This window comes from Nuphar pumila, chromosome 5 (assembly GCF_984573655.1).
Source record: "Nuphar pumila chromosome 5, dmNupPumi1.hap1.1, whole genome shotgun sequence".
In the NCBI taxonomy this organism is placed as follows: Eukaryota; Viridiplantae; Streptophyta; class Magnoliopsida; order Nymphaeales; family Nymphaeaceae; genus Nuphar; species Nuphar pumila.
The window spans coordinates 126,661,030-126,684,545 of record NC_143253.1 but is presented as its reverse complement, the minus strand read 5'-3'; the positions used below and the strand labels follow the sequence as shown (position 1 = coordinate 126,684,545).

The 23,516-nt window shown below is 36.8% G+C and overlaps 1 pseudogene; it reads left to right on the top strand.

Moving 5' to 3' along the window:
• Positions 1 to 2,808: 2,808 nt before the first annotated feature.
• LOC149838598 (ethylene-responsive transcription factor ERF003 pseudogene) lies at positions 2,809 to 4,018 on the top strand (annotated as a pseudogene).
• The last annotated feature ends 19,498 nt before the right edge of the window (positions 4,019 to 23,516 follow it).

The following is a 23,516-nucleotide window of genomic DNA, read 5'->3' as shown; positions in this document are numbered from 1 at the left end:
GGGACACAGGGCTCCCTAGAAAGGGAAGGGGTGGTGGAAAGACATGCAAGTCCAGGACGCGTTTTAGCAGGTGTTCCCATGGAACATGGCGCAGTTAGAGGGGGCATCCATCAATACCCACGTTCCTCCTTGTCCTGAGCACGCGCTTTGGTGGGCCCATACCTTACCCCCTCACACTATCGACAATCTTTTCCCCTATCTCCCTCTTTGTTAATTTACGCAGCTGTACACCAATGAACCAACTGGGGTTTATGAATTAAGACCCCCTCTCTCAGTAGCCAACAAAAAGTCATGAGTGTCTTTTACTTTGAGTTCATTCTCTTTCCAACTCATGGGACTGGAAAATTTTGGGTCTTTAGATGATTAATTGAGTTTGGTTAATTTTAGCTAATTTTGGGCCTTAAGAAAATTTTGGGATTGTTTCAAGTGCACAACAAGTTTTCAAGAAAAAAATTGCTTGCCACTGTCCTTTTCTTGAAACTTGCAGATTCGATATGAAAATCAAACTGTGAACTGAATTATCTAAAAAGGATAAAAAAGATTAGAACTAATTCGTGATTAAATCATCTAATAAAAATAAGAAATAGTAAAACTAGCAATTCTCCACTAAATTTTATCTCTTAACTCTTCTCATCCGTTATTGTAATTTTTAAACTCAATTTTTTTTTATCTTGATAAGCTTTTTGTTTTAGATAAACTTTTACCAATTCTAAGTATGAATCAGATACACAGATCTAAAATCCAAATAAATAAGAACAAAAAAAAATCAAAATACAAAAATAGATCCAACTAAATCCTATGGATCTGTGCCTCACTCTCACTTTGCATCATATTCTATGTTGTGAACCTGTTATGTTCATAAAGCATAACTAGCTCAATTTCAAGTATTATTTGTGCCAAACAGGTGCAGCGATTGCCACAATGACACTGCCTATTTTACCCATACTAACGGCAGCTGGACTCAACATATGGGTCTTTTTTTGGGCATATACCCTAAAGCTACAAAATTCAATGGGTTTTGTTTGGGACACATACAATAAATTTGGTTGTTTCAAGCCAATATTTTTAAGGCATTCTTGCATTCAGTTGTCCATTCTCACGTACCAAAGGGGTAGAGTATTCAACTACTTGATAAAGGGTAGTTTGCTAGAGTTAATGCAAGTACACGTGCCACAACATAGTGAGGCTTTCTTGACACGTGTAAGGAATTGGCTTATTGATAATTTGGTAGGTCATAATGTATAAATGCAAATGCAGTGGGAATGAGTGAATGAATGGGTGGATATAGGGAAAATTAAGTTCTAGGTTGATGGGGGGAGTATTAAATTGGTCAAAAATAGAAGCAGAATCATGAGACATTTTCTTCTTTTGTTTATTTATTTTTGTTTGGTAGGCAAGGACGAACAAAGCCGTTGTGAGCCCTTTCAAAATTCTAGAAACTCATGTTATCTTTTTCTCTCCTGGAATAAGCCAGGCTAAGGGTTGCACCCATAGTGTGCAATCATGCACATGGTAATGAAGTAATAAATCGACTAATGATAACAACTGGTGAAGAGCATGAGTTAGTTGCTTCATTCATGGTAATTAAGATAGTTTCACCTGTACTTGTGTGCTAGTTGAGAGAGACCTTAGCAGAAATTGTCAACACGAAATGATTAAATAAACCCCAACTTTAAACATTTTTTAACATTTGTAGTTACCCCAGATCAATGTGGAGTTGTTAGATATGAGTTAGTTGTGTCTTAGTGTATGATGCAAGACTATTTAAAGAGGGATCACAAACTACAGTGCCATCTATTGTATGCTATTCTACAGCCAAACAAAATTTAGTGAAAATTAAGCAAATCAAATAACAGTAGAGCAGGAAGGAAAATAGCCAAACTCAATAATCAGTCTCCATCCATCAAAGGCTCTCTCTAGTCCTCTACTTATAAAAGAGAAACCCTAAACGATCATTAATTTTAGTATGAACCCAGTGTAAATCAAATATCAGCATAAAGTAAAAAAGTATCCAAGTTCCCAAATATTCAAAATAAATCCAAATGAATTTGAATCTTCAGGGACGGCCTGGAATGTCAACATATATAATTCATAGTACCCACTTTGGGAACGTCCAGTGCTAAAGTCACTGAATGATGGTAGGATAGCTCTTACCGAACCAAAGTCCAGGGGCCAATCCAAAACTGATTGGTTTGTGTTCTCTCAACATGATCAAGTGCATGCAAAATCATTGTTTTTTTCTCTTTTTTTTTTTCTGATGAGGAGAAACCAACATTATGGTTCTGAGTCTTCAGACATCCTGTGAGGAGCTGAGAGGTGCCAGGTTGTCTGTCGCCATGTTTTGGTGTCTGTGGCGTAAAACTCCATGAATACTCCCCTCTGCCAAGGAGGGAGGATCAGGTGTCATGTGATTGCACACTTTTAGTGTACTGCTGTACCTGATCACCCACCATCTTTGAGCTGTGGGGCCCAACAAGGTAATCAGGTACAGCACCATACTTAAAGTGTCCAATCGCATTGCACCTGATCTCAATTCTCTGCCCACCGGTGATAGTTTTCCATGTTGGTTGGTTCATCATGGAATACTTAGAAAAGCAAGTGGTGCTATGGTCATTTTTTCTAACTTGATCTTGTAAAATTTATTGTGGGGCATTGCACCCTAATTCAAAATTGGTTGCCAGCCCAATAATAGGATTTAGTTATTAAAACCCCATACATCCTTCCTCACATGTTTGTGTCCATAAATTTGATTCCAACAGCATCCTAGTGCTTCTGAACCAAAAAGCTCTTAAAAACAGTGAGTGCAGCATGGCAAGGCCACAGAGATACAGAGGAGTCAGACAGAGGCATTGGGGCTCGTGGGTTTCCGAAATTCGCCATCCTTCACTGTAAGTTCCTTCATCACTCTTGTGTAAGGGTAGCTCATGATCTATTTCTGTTGGTGTTTCTCATGTTGCGTGCACATACAATACTTCACTGACGCTGAATTTAATAGAACCTAACCAATCCAAGATTCTTTCATAGAACCTGTCCATTAAGGAGGATTTTGGATAGACATAGTTATCCCGAAAAGGTGGGACTAGGAACTTGCATTGGACTCCATAATGGAAATTTCCAGCTCATCACAGCTTTTCTGGATGTGGGTGCGTAGCAAGATCCTTCAAAGCATGTCAGTGGCAGTTTCTAAAGTATAATTTAGAACAAATCTTTATTGGTTTACGAGCCACGCCGCGGATTTTTCTTAGAGTTGCAGAGGATCTTTGATTGTTTCAGGAAAAGAAGGATTTGGCTTGGGACATTTGAGACAGCAGAGGATGCGGCTAGAGCCTATGATGAAGCAGCCCGGTTGATGTGTGGGCCGAGAGCAAGAACCAATTTTCCTTACAATCCCGATGCTTCTCCATCATCTTCTAAGTCTTTGTCTCCTACCCTCACGGCGAAGCTGCAGAGATGCCAATTAGCCTCTCTGCAGCTAACGAGGCCGGACATCGGTGACAGAGTAAGCAACAATGACAGCAGCAGCAGCAGCAAAAAGAGTCATGGAGAAAGCAGCATTGGACAACAGTCCTTTACTTGCCTGTGCCTCGACACCGGGAAACCCGGCGACATAGGTGTCTGGCAGGACAAACCGGTAGGCCGGCAGCGGGAGTCCAGCTGGGTCATGAAGGTCCAGTTGGAGAATGATCAGCAGAGCACTACTCTGGATGATGACTACATACAGCAGATGATTGATGAGCTGCTTGATTACGGCTCTGTGGAGTTCAACACTTCTCCCTCAGCCACTGCTTCTTCTTCCTCTTCACAGCATTGACTACATTAATAAGAGGAGGAGAGAATGAGGAGTGTTTTGGGTCTGAAATTCTGGTCTTCCTCTGCTAACTTGATTCTTTGTAGTGACCCAATTCTGCTTCAGCACCATTTAGGTAGTATATCTATAGATAATAGAAAGTTTTTCAAGTTCATCATATGCTGTACAGAATAAAGTAAATGGAAAAAGTGATTATATTTTAGTTTTCTAGATATCTTCTAAGGATTTCATGCTTTTGTAGCCGAATCTATTGCAAATGGAACCATAAACCTCATGAACAGAAAAAAATTCCTGCTAATATACAAAAATGTGAATAATCAAATTGGTGTTGGACATTATGGGTTACGGGTCCAACCCCAGTCTGACCCGGTTTGACACCCTCTTAGTGGGTCACGTAAGTGGCTGAATAATGGAGATAGTGGGTGGGAGTTACGTGAATGTGGAGAGACCACATTCACGTAACTGCCAAATTCCTCCATTATATAAAGGGCTTAGGAGTTACGAAGATGATGAGAATTCGTAACATTTCCTTGCCAAAATACTGTTCCGCATTCAGATTCAGCGGAAAGGGTCCTGCTCACCGTCGACATAAGGCCTGGGCTCATTGTGAGCGTCGACCGGCTGAGGAGAATGCCGAACTACCTACACGGACTATGGCGAATCCAGGTACGCTCCCTGTTAATGATGTTTTTACAGGGTTTCGCCCAACAATGGGTTATGGGCCCACTATCTCCATTATTCAGCCACTTACGTGACCCACTAAGAGGGTGTCAAACCGGGTCAGACGGTGGGTTGGACCCGTAACCCATAATTTCCAACATTTGTGGGTTCACATGTCACTCTTTATCACAAGGATGAATCGTATGAGTCAAGGATATGAACACCCCTTTATGAAATGTCATATTTCCTTGTACTACACTATAATTCACCTTCAGTGCTTAGGCATGTAAAGAAATTACCTTTATGAATAGGTTGGTCTCTCACCTATTCTATTGGTCCTTTAATATTGTTATTTTGCTATTCTCTCTAACCCATATGAGAGATTCTTTATGCAAAATCAACAATAACTCAAAACCTTAGAGAATCAAAACATAAACACAAATGTGATTACATAATGTATTGTCATACATCAGAAGGAATAAAAAAGACTCATCCCCTTTACATGTTGGGAATACAATCCCGGTGCTAGCCCTTTAGTAAGGGGATCCACAGTCATTTCCTTCATCCCAATTGTATCAATACATACCAGATGATTCTCAGTCCTTTCTTTAACAACAAAATATTTTAACTTTATGTGTCGACACGATGTTAAGCTCTTGTTGTTATTTGAAAAGGACACAACTGCTTCATTATCACAAAAGATCTTTAGTGGTCTCTCAATAGAGTCCACTATACCAAGACCCATAATGAAGTTTCTTATCCAAATGGCCTGAGATAAAATCTCTTATAAAATTAATAATTTCTGTCTCAATGGATTTCAGAAATTCCTTCACTGTCTTGCAGTAAAGAATAAAACCTCAAATATTCTAAGCCACTCAAGATTGCAAAAAGTAACAGGTTAAGATTATTCGAATACTCCCACTTCTCATAGACATCATTTTGAGCGCTCCCACTTCTCATAGACAACCTTCAAAACAATTTTTCTATTCTCCGTATGAGTGGGGGATAAATCGCTCTATATGAGATTTATATTGAAAAGGTAAATATGAGACCCCTTATTATTCACCTTTTCTGAGACAAGCATAGTTGAGCCATTATCGTTTCACTTTGGTGAAAACGACAATACTCATAATTGCTCCGTCTCTTTAATTCTCAAGGAATTGACTTCAGTTGGTGAAACTAGTAGATCATGAATCCAGAGACAATTCAGCAGTGTACCTTTGGGTACGAACATGCTTCATGGGCTGGAATACACATCTACTATCACACCCTGTGTAAATTTAGAACACAACGACCTACCTTTGGGTAGAATCGATGTTTCATAAATTCACACACAATCATAATTACAAATCTTAATACGGTTCAAAGAATCCTTAATTCACACGACTCAGATCACTTTGGTGATTACATGAATCGGTTAATCAAAATCTTTTACCGAAAAACCTATTCGTATTATGGAGCACACCCATGCACACATTTTAATGCATGTATATTCATGACATAATATCAGTTCATACTTCAACAAAAAATGCATAAACTAATTGTCATAAATTTAGTCATAATTCATGCTTAAAATCATTATGCATAACTTAACCAACACTAAATACATGAATTAACATGCATAAGTCATGCATTATTCAAAATAAATACTTTATAAAGCATGAAAAATAACAAAAGCATGCTCATATGGGTAAAACCCAGGGTCCTTAAGTAGGAACTGGTCTAAAAACACTCTGAACCGGTCTGAAATTGCCCCGAACCGGTCATCTAAGGGTCCGAACCGGTTTTGAAACTTATAAACCAATACTTAATATGAACAAAAAGTTCATAAAACCCTATAACCGTATGTCAAAATCCCTGTATTTCTTTATATTAATGAAAACAGGGTCTCAGAATCTCAGAACCGGTGAGAAATTGGAAAGAACCGGTCAAAAACGGCTCCGAACCTGTTCCGGAAGGGGTCGGATCAGGTTCCTGATCCGATTCAGTCTCAATAATGTTTGAATCTTGTTTTTTATGGATCCAACCCAGTTTAAAATGGGATCCGGGTCTGACCCGACCCATACTTAATATGGGTCGGACCCGGCCCGAACTAAAACCCGGGTTAGTCCCGGTCCGAAACAGGCCCGGGTCGAACCCGGTCCAAAATAGACCCGGGTTGGATTCGGTCCCTCAAGGATCCGGGTATGACCCAGTCCAAACCGGATACCAGGTTCGACCCGGTCCAAACTGGACCCGGGTACGACCCGGTCCAAACCGGATACCGGGTTCGACCCGATCCAAACCGGACCGGGTACGACCCGGTCTGAAATGGACCCCGGGTTCGACCCGGCTCTTAATGGGTCCGGATCAGACCCGTTCCAAAATGGATCCGGATCGGACCCGATCTAAATGGAGACCCGATCCTTTTCGGATCAGACCCAGACCCGAACCCCTAAGCCCTTTATATAATGGAGGAATTTGGCAGTTACGTGAATGTGGTCTCTCCACATTCATGTGACTCCCACCCACTATCTCCATTATTCAGCCACTTACGTGACCCACTAAGAGGGTGTCAAACCGGGTCAGACTGTGGGTTGGACCCGTAACCCATAATCTCCAACATTCTCCCACATGAAGAATTAAATCGAGATAACGGTATACACCTCGATTTAGTACACTTTTGGTGTCAATGGGTCAAGTGGGAGAATGTTGGACATTATGGGTTACGGGTCCAACCCAGAGTCTGACCCGGTTTGACACCCTCTTAGTGGGTCACGTAAGTGGCTGAATAATGGAGATAGTGGGTGGGAGTTACGTGAATGTGGAGAGACCACATTCACGTAACTGCCAATTCCTCCATTATATAAAGGGCTTAGGGGTTACGAGGATGATGAGAATTCGTAACATTTCCCTGCCAAAATACTGTTCCGCATTCAGATTCAGCGGAAAGGGTCCTGCTCACCGTCGACATAAGGCCTGGGCTCATTGTGGGCGTCGACCGGTTGAGGAGAACGCCGAACTACCTACACGGACTATGACGAATCCAGGTACGCTCCCTGTCAATGATGTTTTTACAGGGTTTCGCCCAACAATTGGATCATAGATTGGTTTCTCTTAAGTACATCTCCCTTTTAATTCTTTCATAACAACATAAAAATATGGTTGCTCATGATGGTTCTGCACACCTGGCGACGTAGATCGACTTAAAGCTTTAAGTTGAAAGAGATCAAGAGTTCGATACCCAAAGTTCGGGACGCAAGGGCTAAACCAAATGACAAACTATCCCCAGTGGGCAAAGAGGATTACTCTTTGAAGTTTTATACTTCAGACACCTACTCACGTTCACGGTAAATGTGACACCTATAATGGCGGTTTCTTTAAGTAAAAAAAAAAGGTCTCAAAGACTCTGTGTTTCAAAAACTCCATAGGAAAATTGAAGGTTGTTTTGCCACTAAATTCTAACATATTTTTATCTTTAACTGTTTGAGTGTTGAGAGAATATAATGTAAAAGTCAGTTCTGTTTGTTTGGAAAGGACCTGCAGCACCTATTGTCAAACTGTGTCGGGATGTTGATGGGAGTTATGATAGGGCATCCTAGTAAATTTGGTATGGCTGGTTTCTCTTTAATAATTGCGATATTATTATGATGGTGAACACATTTTTTTTATTCGAACAGCATGTGACATTACATGACTTGAAACCAACAATGTTTGACAGGGTTTTGTATGTTGAATATGATTAGTCTTCTTCCAGTAGATTGAATTTTTATCTTCTCAACTTTCTTCTGGGTCTGTTGACCATCCCATAAAAAATACTGTAATATCGACTCAAGCAACAGTGAGCCCTTTGCAGTTTCTTAACATTGATGAAGGAAAAGTTGTCATAAAGAGCATGAGAGAAATATGGTAGATTATAGGAAAGTCGGTTGGTCATTACTTTTAGTTTTCTTCTTGCGGTGGTTTTTCATTTCAAGCTGAGAAGGATCTTGTCATTACTATCGTATCTATTTCTTTTTCTTTTTCAAATTTTCATTTTAGTCACATTTATTTGTTTTTCTAAATTTTATGCGATTCTAGAAACTTAAGATTTAAGGCTCAGGGAGAGTTGCCATGACTGCAACAGTGACATTTTAGAGGAAAAAAGCATAAAGTAGACTATGAAAAAAGAAGAAAAAAAGTACATGCAACCTTTACATGTGGCTGCACATCAGCATAGCAGAATAGCTTGTCTTTCAAGTATAATAGGATACTGGCACAGTTACTTTTGTACAACAACTACAACTACAACTACAACTTCATCCCAAAACAATTAGGGTCAGCGATATGAACCAAAAAAAGAAATTCATTTTGGGTCTTCCACATGAATCCTTTTCCTCCAATCATTTCTATCCAATGCCATGTCCTCGGTGAGGTTCAAAGCATTCATATCCTTTCCTATCATCTCCATCCAAGTCTTCCTAGGCCTACCCCGACTTCTTTTAACTAATATATTTTCCCATTTCTCCAACCTTCTAACTGGAGCATCATTAGGCCTTCGCCGAATATGTCCAAACCACCGTAAACGATTCTCTCGCATCTTATTTTCAATGAGTGCAACACCTACCTTCTTACGTATCTTCTCGTTCTGAATCTTATCTTTTATTGTATTTCCACACATCCATCTAAGCATCCGCATCTCAGCTACACTCATTTTTTGAATATGATGTCTCTTGGCAGCCCAACATTCTGTACCATATAGTAAAGCGGGTCTAATAGTCGTCCTATAAAACTTTCCTTTCAACCGCAATGGCATTCTAAGATCGCACAACACTCCAGTTGCACTTTTCCATTTCATCCACCCAACCTTTATCCTATGATTTACATCTCCATCAATTTCTCCATACTTTTGAATGATGGATCCCAAATATTTGAAATAATCATTCACCGGTATTTCTTGCTCACCAAGCTTCACTACACTCCCATCACTACTTCGTTGCTTACTAAACTGACATTCTATATATTCAGTCTTACTCTTACTCAACTTAAAACCTCTAGCTTCCAATGTCTGTCTCCATAATTCTAACTTAGCATTAACCCCAGCTCTGGACTCATCAATCAAAATAATATCATCAGCAAACAACATACACCACGGTACATTTTCTTGAATTGATCTCGTAAGCTCATCCATCACTATCGCAAATAGGAAAGGGCTTAAAGCAGATCCTTGATGTAACCCAACCGTTATCGGAAAATTGGTTGTCACCCCTCCACAAGTGCGGACATTGGTTACTACTCCTTCATACATATCTTTAATTATACTAATGTACTTGAGAGAAACACCTTTCTTCATCATTGTCCACCAGAGAACGTCCCTAGGTACTCTATCGTATGCCTTCTCTAAATCAATAAAAACCATATGCAAATCTTTGTTTCTCTCTCTATATCTTTCAATAAGTTGTCTAAGAAGATGTATAGCTTCCATAGTTGATCTTCCAGGCATAAAATCAAATTGATTTTCCGATATCATGACAACCTTCCTCAACCTAGACTCAATCACCCTCTCCCAAAGTTTCATAGTATGACTCATGAGTTTTATACCACGATAGTTTGTGCAATCTTGTATATCACCCTTATTCTTATATAAAGGCACCAAAGTACTCTTCCTCCACTCATTAGGCATCTTATTTGTTCGCCAAATCAAGTTAAAATTTTTTTTAAGGCCAACAAATAATGCTTTAAGGCCACAAATAAAGGCACCCAACAGTTACTTTTGTACATAAAATATTTTAAGGCCACAAATAATGCTTAGAAGTTATCAAACATTGTGGTGCCGCCATGTATAAAAAGCTGAGTATTCAATAATTTGAAAAAAAAAAGAAATAAAATTGAAAAAATCTCACATATTAACGTAGTGGGCGTACAAGATCATGGGGCAGTTTTTTTTCGACGTGATCATTTCTTCTCCCCCCACCCAAAAAAAGGAAAAAGTCACGTGATCATTTTTTCTGAATATTATGGCCTAGTGCTTCCACATCAAAGAATTTGAGTAAACACAAACAAAAACACACCTGGCTTTCATAAATTAAATGAGTGCTTAATTTTTTTTTCAAAAAAATAAAAAAACACACCTAATGTTTTGGCAATAATAAAATACACCATTAAAATTTTCATATTGTTAAAAACACACCTTTCCATGGTTAATTAAAAGGTCCTAACTTCTATCAAGGTTGTCATTAAATATGCTCTAAAATTGCCATTTTAACTTAAAAAAGTGTTTTCAAACAGCATATAACCGTTTTATTAATAGTAAAAAAACACCTAGTTTTCAAAAAATTCACAAAATGCACCTAAAATTTCGATAACAACAACAACAACAACAACAACAACAACAACAACAACTACGCCTTCATCCCAAAACAATTGGGGTCAGCGATATGAACCAAAAAAGAAATTCATTTTGGGTCTTCCACATGAATCCTTTTCCTCCAATCATTTCTATCCAATGCCATGTCCTCGGTGAGGTTCAAAGCATTCATATCCTTTCCTATCATCTCCATCCAAGTCTTCCTAGGCCTACCCCTACCTCTTTTAACTAATATATTTTCCCATTTCTCCAACCTTCTAACTGGAGCATCATTAGGCCTTCGCCGAATATGTCCAAACCACCGTAAACGATTCTCTCGCATCTTATTTTCAATGGGTGCAACACCTACCTTCTTACGTATCTCTTCGTTCCGAATCTTATCTTTTATTGTATTTCCACACATCCATCTAAGCATCCGCATCTCAGCTACACTCATTTTTTGAATATGATGTCTCTTGGCAGCCCAACATTCCGTACCATATAGTAAAGCGGGTCTAATAGTCGTCCTATAAAACTTTCCCTTCAACCGCAATGGCATTCTACGATCGCACAGCACTCCAGTAGCACTTTTCCATTTCATCCACCCAACCTTTATCCTATGATTTACATCTCCATCAATTTCTCCATACTTTTGAATGATGGATCCCAAATATTTGAAATAATCATTCACCGGTATATCTTGCTCACCAAGCTTCACTACACTCCCATCACTACTTCGTTGCTTACTAAACCGACATTCCATATATTCAGTCTTACTCTTACTCAACTTAAAACCTCTAGCTTCCAATGTCTGTCTCCATAATTCTAACTTAGCATTAACCCCAGCTCTAGACTCATCAATCAAAACAATATCATCAGCAAACAACATACACCACGGTACATTTTCTTGAATTGATCTCGTAAGCTCATCCATCACTATCGCAAATAGGAAAGGGCTTAAAGCAGATCCTTGATGTAACCCAACCGTTATCGGGAAATTGGTTGTCAACCCTCCACAAGTGCGGACATTGGTTACTACTCCTTCATACATATCTTTAATTATACTAATGTACTTGAGAGAAACACCTTTCTTCATCATTGTCCACCAGAGAACGTCCCTAGGTACTCTATCGTATGCCTTCTCTAAATCAATAAAAACCATATGCAAATCTTTGTTCCTCTCTCTATATCTTTCAATAAGTTGTCTAAGAAGATGTATAGCTTCCATAGTTGATCTTCCAGGCATAAAACCAAATTGATTCTCCGATATCATGACAACCTTCCTCAACCTAGACTCAATCACCCTCTCCCAAAGTTTCATAGTATGACTCATGAGTTTTATACCACGATAGTTTGTGCAATCTTGTATATCACCCTTATTCTTATATAAAGGCACCAAAGTACTCTTCCTCCACTCATTAGGCATCTTATTTGTTCGCCAAATCAAGTTAAAAAGATTTGTCAACCATTCTAAACCTTTCTCTCCCAAGCATTTCCAAGCCTCGATAGGTATACCATCTGGGCCAACTGCCCTTCTTGATTTCATTTTCTTCAAAGCCTCTGCAATTTCTTTCTTTTGAATCTTGCGCATGAAGTCACGATTTATCTCATGAAAAGGAATGGAGAAGTCTCCAAGATCTTGAGCATGACTATCATTAAATAGCTTATCAAAATAATCTTTCCATCTCTCCTTAATCTCCTCATCTTTGACTAAAACCCTTTGCGTTTCATCTTTGATACATCTAACCATACCCAAATCCTTCGATTTCCTATCTCTCATCTTTGCAAGCCTATAAATATCCTTCTCGCCTTCTTTGGTATCCAACTTGTCATAAACCTCCTTATATACCTTAGCCCTCGCGTTTCGAACAACTTTTTTAGCTTCCTTCTTTGCTATCATATACTTCTCCAAATTCTCATTATCACGACTCTTACTTAGATTTCTATAACACTCTCTTTTAACCTTAATAGCTAATTTGACATCCTCGTTCCACCATGATGTATCCTTACCTAGTGGTGCACCGCCTTTAGACTCACCCAATACCTCCTTAGCTACTTTTCTCATACCACCCGCTATCTTATTCCACATTGATTCTGAATCCTCCTCGAGACACCAATCAACTTCCTTAACTACCTGCTCTACAAACATTCCTTGTTTAGCTCCTTTCAGTGCCCACCACTTAATTCTAGGATCTATCCTATGTCTATCCCTTTTGCGGCATTGTCTAATTCTAAGATCTAAAATTAAGACTCTATGTTGTGTAGCTACACTTTCTCCTGGTATAACCTTACAATCGATGCAACAACCCCTATCTCTCTTTCTAAGTAGGAAAAAATCTATCTGACTCGTATTAACCCCACTTTTAAATGTTACTAGGTGAGACTCCCTCTTCCTAAACCAAGTGTTTGCTAAGATCATATCATAGGACAAACAAAAATCTAAAATCCTTTCTCCACTTTCATTTCTTTCTCCTATACCATAGCCTCCATGGATATTCTCAAATCCATCCCTACTAATGCCTACATGTCCATTAAGGTCACCGCCGATGAAAAGCTTTTCTCCATAAGATGTCTCTTGTACTACTCCATCTAAATCTTCCCAAAATTGATGCTTAATGGAATCATCTAAACCTACTTGAGGTGCATAAACACTAATAATATTAATAATATCCGTACCTAATACTAATTTAATAAGTAAAATTCTATCACCCTTCCTACGGACTTCAACTACATTATCTATAAACTGACGACTCATAACAATCCCTACTCCATTCCTATTCCTATTTATTCCTGTATACCAAATCTTATATCCCCAAGGTTCTATCACTTTAGCTTTCTCACCTACCCATTTGGTCTCTTGAAGACATAAAATATCAATCTTTCTCCTACACATAACATCTACTAACTCTACCAACTTACCAGTTAAAGACCCTATGTTCCAAGTGGCTAACCTAATTTTATGGTCTTGGACTAACTTCTTTACCCCCACCCGTCCAACAAAGTGAGGGAACCCTTGCCTAAAATTTCGATGATGGTAAAAATATACAATTAAGTTTTGTATATTGTGAGAACAGTTTTGAGGGTAAATCAGAAGTTTTAACCTCTTAACCTAACTTGGGTTAGTGATAACCCAAGCTAAATTGTCGAAAGTATGTTTTAGTTAGCAAAGCATAAATTTAAATGTGTTTTCTTTTTATTCTCTCCCCGCCCCCTCTCCATTACTAACTGCACATTGGTTGGTGAAACCCTTGAGGTCCCCCTGCCTACTGGGGAGTACACCCAACTTCAATCGTGGCAGGAGATGCTTCTCATGGGTTTTGAACTCATGACGTTTTGTCAACCTGGTAATGTTGGTAAGCCACCCCTACCAGATGAGCAGAACCCGTGTGGGAAATTTAGATGTGTTTTTACAATATCTAAAACTTTAATGTGTTTTTTATTATAATCAAAACTTTATGTTTTCAAAAAGTTCTCCTTTGCCGCTTAAAGTTTTCAAGCCTCGTACCATCTTCAAGATTACTGGTCATATGAAAATGACAGTCTACATGAACATTCTTAAGTTAAAGCTTGTGTCTAATTGTGACGGATAATTTGAGTTCCAAAAACAAGTTCCAACTGCACATGTAAAGTCATGAGCATTTTTCCTAAAAAATTCTCATATTTTTTCCACTTCCTGAAATTGATTTATTCAAATAGCCCAGTAGTAGCTTGTTTTTTAAGTTATAGTTACTCTATTACCTCCTTAGAATTTCACATTTGGTGACTTAATCTTGTTTGGGTAATTTACATATAGGCACCTATCATATGGCAACTTTACATTTAATCGCCATAGTTCTCAAATATTGAGGATAAAATGCATCATTTTTTAAAGAAATTGCCCAAATGACTACCTGACTTAAATATTAAAAATTACTGAATGCCATATTTGTAGCAATATTATTGTGGCTATAGTTAAGTGAAATTCAACCAACCGAGCAATTTCTGAAAAAATGAATCATTTTCATAAAATATTTGAAACATCAAACAGCTAGGCAAATACTTTTCATACATTAGGTACTTGTAGACACCCCAATTTCAACCTAGTAGTCTTGTGTTAAAGGGTCACATCTTGAAAAGCCAGTTGTCCGAGTATTTTTGTTATAATTATGATGTTTACTATATTTTTGACGTACAAAACGACATTCTCAAGTTTTTATCCAAAATAAAAGTGAAACTAGAGAGCCTTAGCGTTCAAACAAGATATAAATTAAATCATTTTGATACTGGAGCAAAAAATTATGACCAAAATAAGTAGGTTTGCCTACCCCAAAAAAATGTTTTTAAGTAGAAGCTAATTTGAGTTTGATTTTGACGTTAAATTGATTGAATTTGGTTTTTTACTTAAAAGATAATTTAGGGTAGAGGATATTAGTTTTCAAACGCACTAAACCTCACCTCAAAAGAACACATGGTTAAGAAAATATAATCAAAATAAGTCAACCTGTAGGAATTAACCCAACTTGTTTGTCTAACAATAGGTCACTTGTACCCTTCACATTTTTGTCCAATAACAAGTTGATTGTTGTTGGACAACTTGTCGTAAGACCTCAATTTTCGTCAGAGGTCCTTAATTTGTTGTCAAACCTCGCTCAAAAATTTTACTTATTAAAGTTTTAGTTTGGCTCAAGATGTGAAAGAATGAAAGTAAACCTTACCAGAACCATATAAAAACTTTGGAATTTATGATTAGACTTTCCTAAACTCAAAACTTATCCGCTCAACCTACAAAAAAGTCTATTTCTTATCCCTTAAGAAATTCAACAATCAATCAAAATTTGCCACCTCAAATCACCAACCAATCAGAATGAGACTACTGCACAGTAAGAAGATCTGGATATCCAGGTTCAAAATCAAACCATTTAGAATCTGAATGCAATAGAAAACCTATAAATAGGAGACTCCACCACTTTCATCATCTATACTCTAGAAACTAGCACATGCAATCTATCATTGGAGCTCAGCTCCTAAGAGAGTGAGAGTATTGAGAGTCTTGCCTCCTTAGCCTAAGTGCTCTTGCCTTGCTAAGCTCACTAGTCGTCCCTTAGGTCTAGAGTCACTATCATCGGGTCTGCTCTGAACCTTTTAGAGTCCTAATCCTGTGGAAGCTTTGCCAGATTTATTGTGCTCTTTGGAGTTATTAAGAGGACTACCTAAGATCATGGTGAGTTTTTATTTATTTATTTTTATTTATTTTATTTATTAAAGAATGCTTATCTCTATCTTTTTTTGTCATTTTTCATGTTTTATAGTGTTTATGGTTTCCTGCACCATCAACCTCAATCTTCTATTTAGAAGAACAAGGTACATCTTTATCTATGGCCTCTTTATTTTGTAGTGGTAGATGAAAAGTTGCACCCCTGAATCGGCTGATCCCTGCTCACCGAAGAAGGAAATGCTCATAATTTTTTAATAACAGGACTTTTATTTTTTAGAGTTTATATCCAGATTTATTTTTCAAAATATCTATTTCAAAATCTTTTAAAAAATAGGGATCCAAAGTGCCCACATGTAAATTACCCTTTTTCTCTTTTCTTTTCATTTCACTATACGTTCAAAATGAGTCTTCAAATTTCTGTCGTTGGGAAACTGAGCTCTTTTGCTGGGCCAAACTCCAGCTTTCTATTAAACCATTCAAAACCAACCAATAGAAAATTGATAGTGAATGAATGAAACCACATAGGAGTTCATGTTGGCCCAACTTCCCACAATAAATTTAAGCTAATACCAATTTTTTTTTGCAGGGTGCAGCATCAAGGAGATCAGCAGTTGGGAAGAATAGTTCAACACACAGTCAACTCCATACTGGAATTGGGGCCCAATCAAGCTCACCTTTGACTTGAGAATCACACAGAGTTTACATCTTAAAAATCAGCTTGAAGTGAATGAGCGGGAGCGAGGTTAGCCTGGCCAGGTGAAAATTAGTCAGATTTGGCTGGTCCTTTTGCTGCTTGGAAACCAAACCTACTGGCAGAGTAATGGGTCTGGTGAACATGTTTTAAACCAATTTTGGAATCATCATTAATATAATAAGGTCATGATTTTTCTCTGTGAGAGTTCTATGTGATGATTATCATCCAATAAAATGGTTATGTTTAGAATCACTTGAAACTATATCACCTGTTATGATGAATTCCAAAGCTGAATGAAATTTGTGCATGCTTCACGCCACACAAGGTGATTGACGTTATACAGCAGACAGTACGCCAGACTTGGCCAACCTCAGTGCAAGCCAAATAAAAAAAAAGACTCCTGACTTTTTTTTTCCAAGGAAAAAGATTCCTAACTCCCTAACCTCACGCTCATCAACTGCAGGAAACTTCAACTTCCAGCTATCCGTATAGTGTTCCTGTGCATTAGTCCATTAACTGACCATTGAAATATGGTCATGGAAAATGCATTAACTGACCATTGAAATACATGCAACTTTGACCTTGCGGCAAGGGATTCACATGTGGGTTTCGAATTTGTGACATCCAATTTGGTGATATTCACATGTCACTCCTATCAGATGAACTATATATATATATATATATATATATATATATATATATATATATATATATATATATATATATATATATATATATATATGTGTGTGTGTGTGTGTGTGTGTTAGTATTGACTACTAATGAAGGTACATAATTAATGAGTATAGACCATTTTTTTCTTTAAATTTTTTGTAGATCAAATCTTACGTATGTGATCTACATAGTTTCTTTAATAAGAAACTTGTTTTGAATCATGTGATTACGACAAGTAATCAGGTTTTTAAAGGGGGTTCAAAAAATAAGGGCCTATAATGTGCCAAAATTTCATAACTTAAAAGATCACATTTTTACACAAGAAAAGCACGATCCAAGGCTTGATCCTTAGCAAATAAACCACGCCGAACACATCTATGTGGTTAGATTGAGTCGATACAACTTGTACCTATGATTTTTAATTTATTAGTTTTATACCTTCATTAGTAGCTAATATTAACCCTATATATATGGGTTCATATAGTAAATGAAATATGCTAAATAAAATGTGTTAAATGGTTTTTTTTCTCTTTTGGTATTTTTTTTGCAGTTTTGACCCCATAAATGTGTTAGCCAAGGTCGATTTATGAGGAATCTACATATAGATAATGCGTTTTTTATGACAAAAATGATATTTGGAGCCTAAAAATTTTACAAAGATTTTGTATTGTTGATTTTTTGAATGATATAAAAACCCAATCATGTGTTGGAATCGAACATTTCAAGAGCTGATCCCTATAAAATCAAGCACATAGATCACATCTGTGTGGTCAAAATTTAAAAATAAAACAAAAAAAACCTAAAAAAATATTTAGCATGTTTCATTTAGCACATACCCATTTCTCTCTCTCTCTGGACCCCCAAAACAATATTGAGCACGTGGTCGAACACATGCTCAACGTTGATCTGAGATCATTAGAGTGGTCTTTGACTGCCGCTAATAAGCTGGCAGAAAAAAACCCTTTAGCGGTGGTTGTGATCACCATTGATCGCACACACATGTCCAAGTAAGTGGACAAAAACCTCATCCACTATTGCTCCCACTGAAATGAAAAAAACTCTGAGGGGGGTTCACAACTACTCTACCTTATATGGCCCACCTCTTTATATATATATATATATATATATATATATATATATATATATATATATATATATATATATGAAAACCTACAAAATACAAAACCTACAAAATAAAACAAGATAGTGGATTTTCAGTGCTTTTATTAAAATTTTGACCTCATAAATATGTTTAGCACGATTGATTTACTAGAAATTGACATTTGGATCATGCATTTTGGATGAAAAAAATAGTATTTGGAGTCTCAAAAATTTATGAAAATTATAGGTTGTTGATTTTTAAACCTTATAAAAACCTATCCATGCATCATAATCAAATGTTCCAAGAAGTGATTCCTATAAAAACACACATATAGATTACATTTGTACAGTCAGAATTTCAAAACAAACAAAAAAAATTATGAAAATCCACTATCATGTTTCATTTAGTAACTTTTCATTTTCCTATATATATATATATGATAATGATAAGATGTTCTCATAGTACTTACTCCCACCTAATAGAAGCTCTAGATTGTCAAATTTCTTAAATAGTTTTTGTTGATCAGTTCCTATCATATATGAAGAATTATCTAATAGAAAACAAGTTTTGAATCATGTGATTATAGGATACATGTATGTTTTTTAAGTCCTTTCAAAATCAATGGCTCACAATGTATCAAAATTACATGACTTAAAAAATCTTATTTTTATGTCCAAAAAACATGATCCAAAGCATGCGTCCTATCAAATAAACTATGTTGAGTATATCAATAAGGTTTAATTCAGAAGATACAACCTACTACCATGATTTCCAGTATGTGGGAGTAGGTATTCCTGGAGCACCGTAGCATTACTCTCTCTCTCTCTCTCACACACACACATACATACACACATATATATATATATATATCACTCTTTTCTTCAAAATCAAGTGTTACAAATGAGATCATCAAGGAAACTTAATTTGAATCACATGATTACGATAAGTAATTAGGATTTTAAAGGGGTCTAAAAATCAATGGCTCACAATGTGCCAAAATTTCCTAAATCAAAAGATCATATTTTTACATTAAAAAAGTATGATCTAAGGCTCGATCCTTAACAAACAAACCATGTTGAAGACATCTATATGGTTAGATTGAGTCGATACAATTTGCACCTATGATTTCTAGCTCATTAGTTTCTTACCTTCATTAGTAGCAAATACTTTCACACACACATATATATCCTTAGAAGGTCTTTTTTTTCTCTTAATTTGGTAGCCGCCTCGGCCTTCATGCTAGGCCAATAGTGAGGTGGGGAGCGAAGCGGCTAAGTTTCGATTGGGCTGCTTTAATATCCCTTTCACTCATAGTATGGGTCACGATCCTGCAAGGTGAGCCAACACTTTTAACTCGTAGGCTAGTTTGAATTGCAGGATGCAACTCGCCTGCATGAAGCCGGAATCGCTAATAAGAGCCGGTCAACCATACACCGGTGAATTATATAAAGAAAGTAATAAAATCTTGCAAATCAATAAGATCATTATAATGTTGTGGCAAAATTACAATAGACTGGAGTAGGTGGCATTGTGAAAATCTCGGGATGTTGTCGTTATTTTGAGTCTTGACAACATGTGAATGTGTGACAATAATATCGTGGCAAGGAAATTACTCATAGGGAAGTTCCAATAGTCACAAAGAATTTCTCGAAACCAGAAAATCTCAGGAGATTTTGATAAAAACTTGTTTTTTTAAGAAAAATCTCGGTGCATCAAAAGGATTAAAAAATATTAAATGTTTAAGCCTAAAATGAAAAAGTGTTTAATAAGTAAACTAATAAGTTTATTGAAGAAAACATGAATAATTAAAAATAAATATTACGAATCGGGTTTATCAAATAAAATAAGAATGGGTTTAAAAACTACAAGGAATGGGCCCTTGCCCCGAAGGAGTCTCTAGGCTTCAGCTTGCGCAAAATGAGATTTTCAAATAAGAAAAGGTACAACTATGCCCCTCATTAGAAATTTTGTTTGATGATTTCGCAAGTTATACAAATGGATAACGAGATCAATGAAGGACTAGGAGTGTAGATAGGTAGGCCCAGATGGGCTAGGTTCGAGCCTGAGTGTAAAGACCTGGTCCATTGGAAACTAGGAAACACCCTTTCCTTTAGATTAGGGGTGGACATTGGCCTGGCGAACTTCCTCTCAATTAGGGGCCTATAAGGGCTCCACAGGCCCTAGCCTGGCATGACCAAATCATAGTTGGTCTCAGGCCAAGCCTTTATAGGACCAACCCAATTAATTAATTGGGCCCTCTGAGCCACATTATTTTCTAAATGGGTAAGGCAAGACCCAACCCAACTTTAATCGGGCCTGGGCTGTAAAAAGCATCCCCAGCCTGACCCATCACAGGCTGGGTACCATACAACCTGTTGGGTACTTGCCGCTATGTCCACCCGTGCTTTAGATACCTTTTGGGCAAATTGGACCCTGGCAACTCTAATTAAGGCTAGAAAATGAAATGGCATTCGGTAGGGTACGTTTGATCATGTTTTTGAGAAGTGAAAACACTGTTCAAAGGGATTTACTTTTAAAATATTGCAAAATTTCATGAGAAAGTGAGATTTGCTTTCTAAATCTTATTTTTGGATTATGTGTCAACTCACTTCTTATGAGGCTTGATTTTGAAGTTACATGATTTTTTTTTTATGTTTGATTGTTTTTGAGATCCTGTTCAAATGAATCACTTTTCAAATCTCATGAGATTTCAAATCACATGAGATGCAACCAAACATACCTTCAATCTTCAGCTTGGCTTGAATCCCCAAAAGTTTGTTTGTGGTCATAAAATAATCTTTGTGAGCTGAGCATAAGTTATCTCATTTAGAAATTCAAGCCAAGCCCCTAAAAAAAAGCCAAACCAAGCCTTTATTAGTGGGATTATGTAATATTAAATTAATTGTATTTAACATTAGATAAATTAAACTTTATTAAAATAACTAAAATATTCTTAAAAAATGACATTTTTTAAAAGACCAGTAATGCCCTAAAAAGTAAACACAAGGATTTGAAAAAATGCTACTTTTAAGGGCATTTTAACAATTTTAATAAGGTTGAATGTAGTTAAATACAATTAGTTTAATCTTAGATAAACTATATATATCTATATATCTATATATATATCTATATATCTATATATATATATATATATATATATATATATATATATATATATATATATATATATATATATATATATATATATATATATATATATATATATAAGGGGATGGTCTTACCCCTTTTTCATTAGGTCCGTATATAACCGTTTAAAAATTATACTTTCAAGTATTTTTTGCTCAATATGAACAGTTAAATGTGTTTATCATTTCTTATTTACTAAAAAAACATTCTTTCAAATTGAATTGATGTAAAAATATAAATATTTTATCATCAAATTTAGCATAATATTAATCATTGTTTTTTTTTTTACTTTTTAAAAATAGACATCTAAGAATAAAAAATCTTAATCAAATACATATTCTCTATTGAGTAAACCATGATAAACATATCTAACAAGTAAAAAATACTTGGAAGTATGATTTTTTGAGAGTTGTAATTGAACCTAACAAAAAAAGGGGTAGGACCATTCTCTCTCTCCACACACACACATAATGTGTGTGTCCCTTTTGTGTAGATGTGCATACAATATCAATGAATTGAAACTCATATGTATAAGTTTTTTTGACAAAATCTGACTTTACACATGTCTTTAGCATAGTCAATTAGTTAGAGATCCACCTTATTAGTCTGTTTAGGACCTTTTAAAAAGTATACTTTCAAGTAGTTTTGCTCCATTTAAACTGTTAGATGTGTTTATCATTTCTTATTTACTTAAAAAACAAGCTTTATTCAAATTGATTTGATGTAAAAATGTAAATATTTTATCATCAAATTTTAGTATAATATTAATTATTGAACTTTTTAATTTTTTGAAATACACATCTCAGCATAAAAAATCTTAATAAAACACATATTCTCTAATGAGTAAACAATGATATACACATCTAACAACAACAATAACTACGCCTTCATCCCAAAACAATTGGGGTCGGCGATATGAACCAACAAAGAAAATCATTCTGGGTCTTCCACATGAATCCTTCTCCAATCATTTCTATCCAATGCCATGTCCTCGGTGAGGTTCAAAGCATTCATATCCTTTCCTATCATCTCCATTTAAGTCTTCCTAGGCTTACCCCGACCTCTTTTAACTAATATATTTTCCCATTTCTCAATCCTTCTAACTGGAGCATCATTAGGCCTTCGCCGTATATGTTCAAACCACCATAAACGTTTCTCTCTCATCTTATTTTTAATGGGTGCAACGCCTACCTTCTTACGTATCTCCTCGTTCCGAATCTTATCTTTTAGTGTATTTCCACATATCCATCTAAGCATACGCATCTCAGCTACACTCATTTTTTGAATATGATGTCTCTTGGCAGCCCAACATTCCGTACCATATAGTAAAGCGGGCCTAATAGTCGTCCTATAAAACTTTCCGTTCAACCGCAATGACATTCTACGATCGCACAACACTCCAGTTGCACTTTTCCATTTCATCCACCCAACCTTTATCCTATGATTTACATCTCCATCAATTTCTCCACCTTTAGGGATGGCAGTCGACCCAGGAGAAATGGGACCCTGTCCCACACGCCTCGTTTGGATCGAGGATGAAGGACATAAAACGACGATGAAGGTTAAAATCAAAACTGGTGCAGAGATGTAGGACTAAATGTTGAGACGGGGCAGGGGTGGAGACCTTGTCCCCCGCCCCCGCTCCTGCCCCCGCCCTCGCCCTCGCCCTCGCCCTCACCCCAGTCCACAGCCATCCCTAAATTCATTGTGATGACCCTATGTGTTGATGAGTAAATCTTTTTTTTTTTTTTTTTGAAAGGCAAGCTGGGGTTAGGCAGACCCTTACCAAATATCTCTTAAGCCCCATGTGCCAGAGGGATTCAAACCTGGGCCTTCAGCTTGGCACAGGACCCCGCTTACCAAATGGGATATCACCTCGGTGGTGTTGATGAGTAAATCTATTGTGACGCTTAGCCATGTCAATGAATAAACATG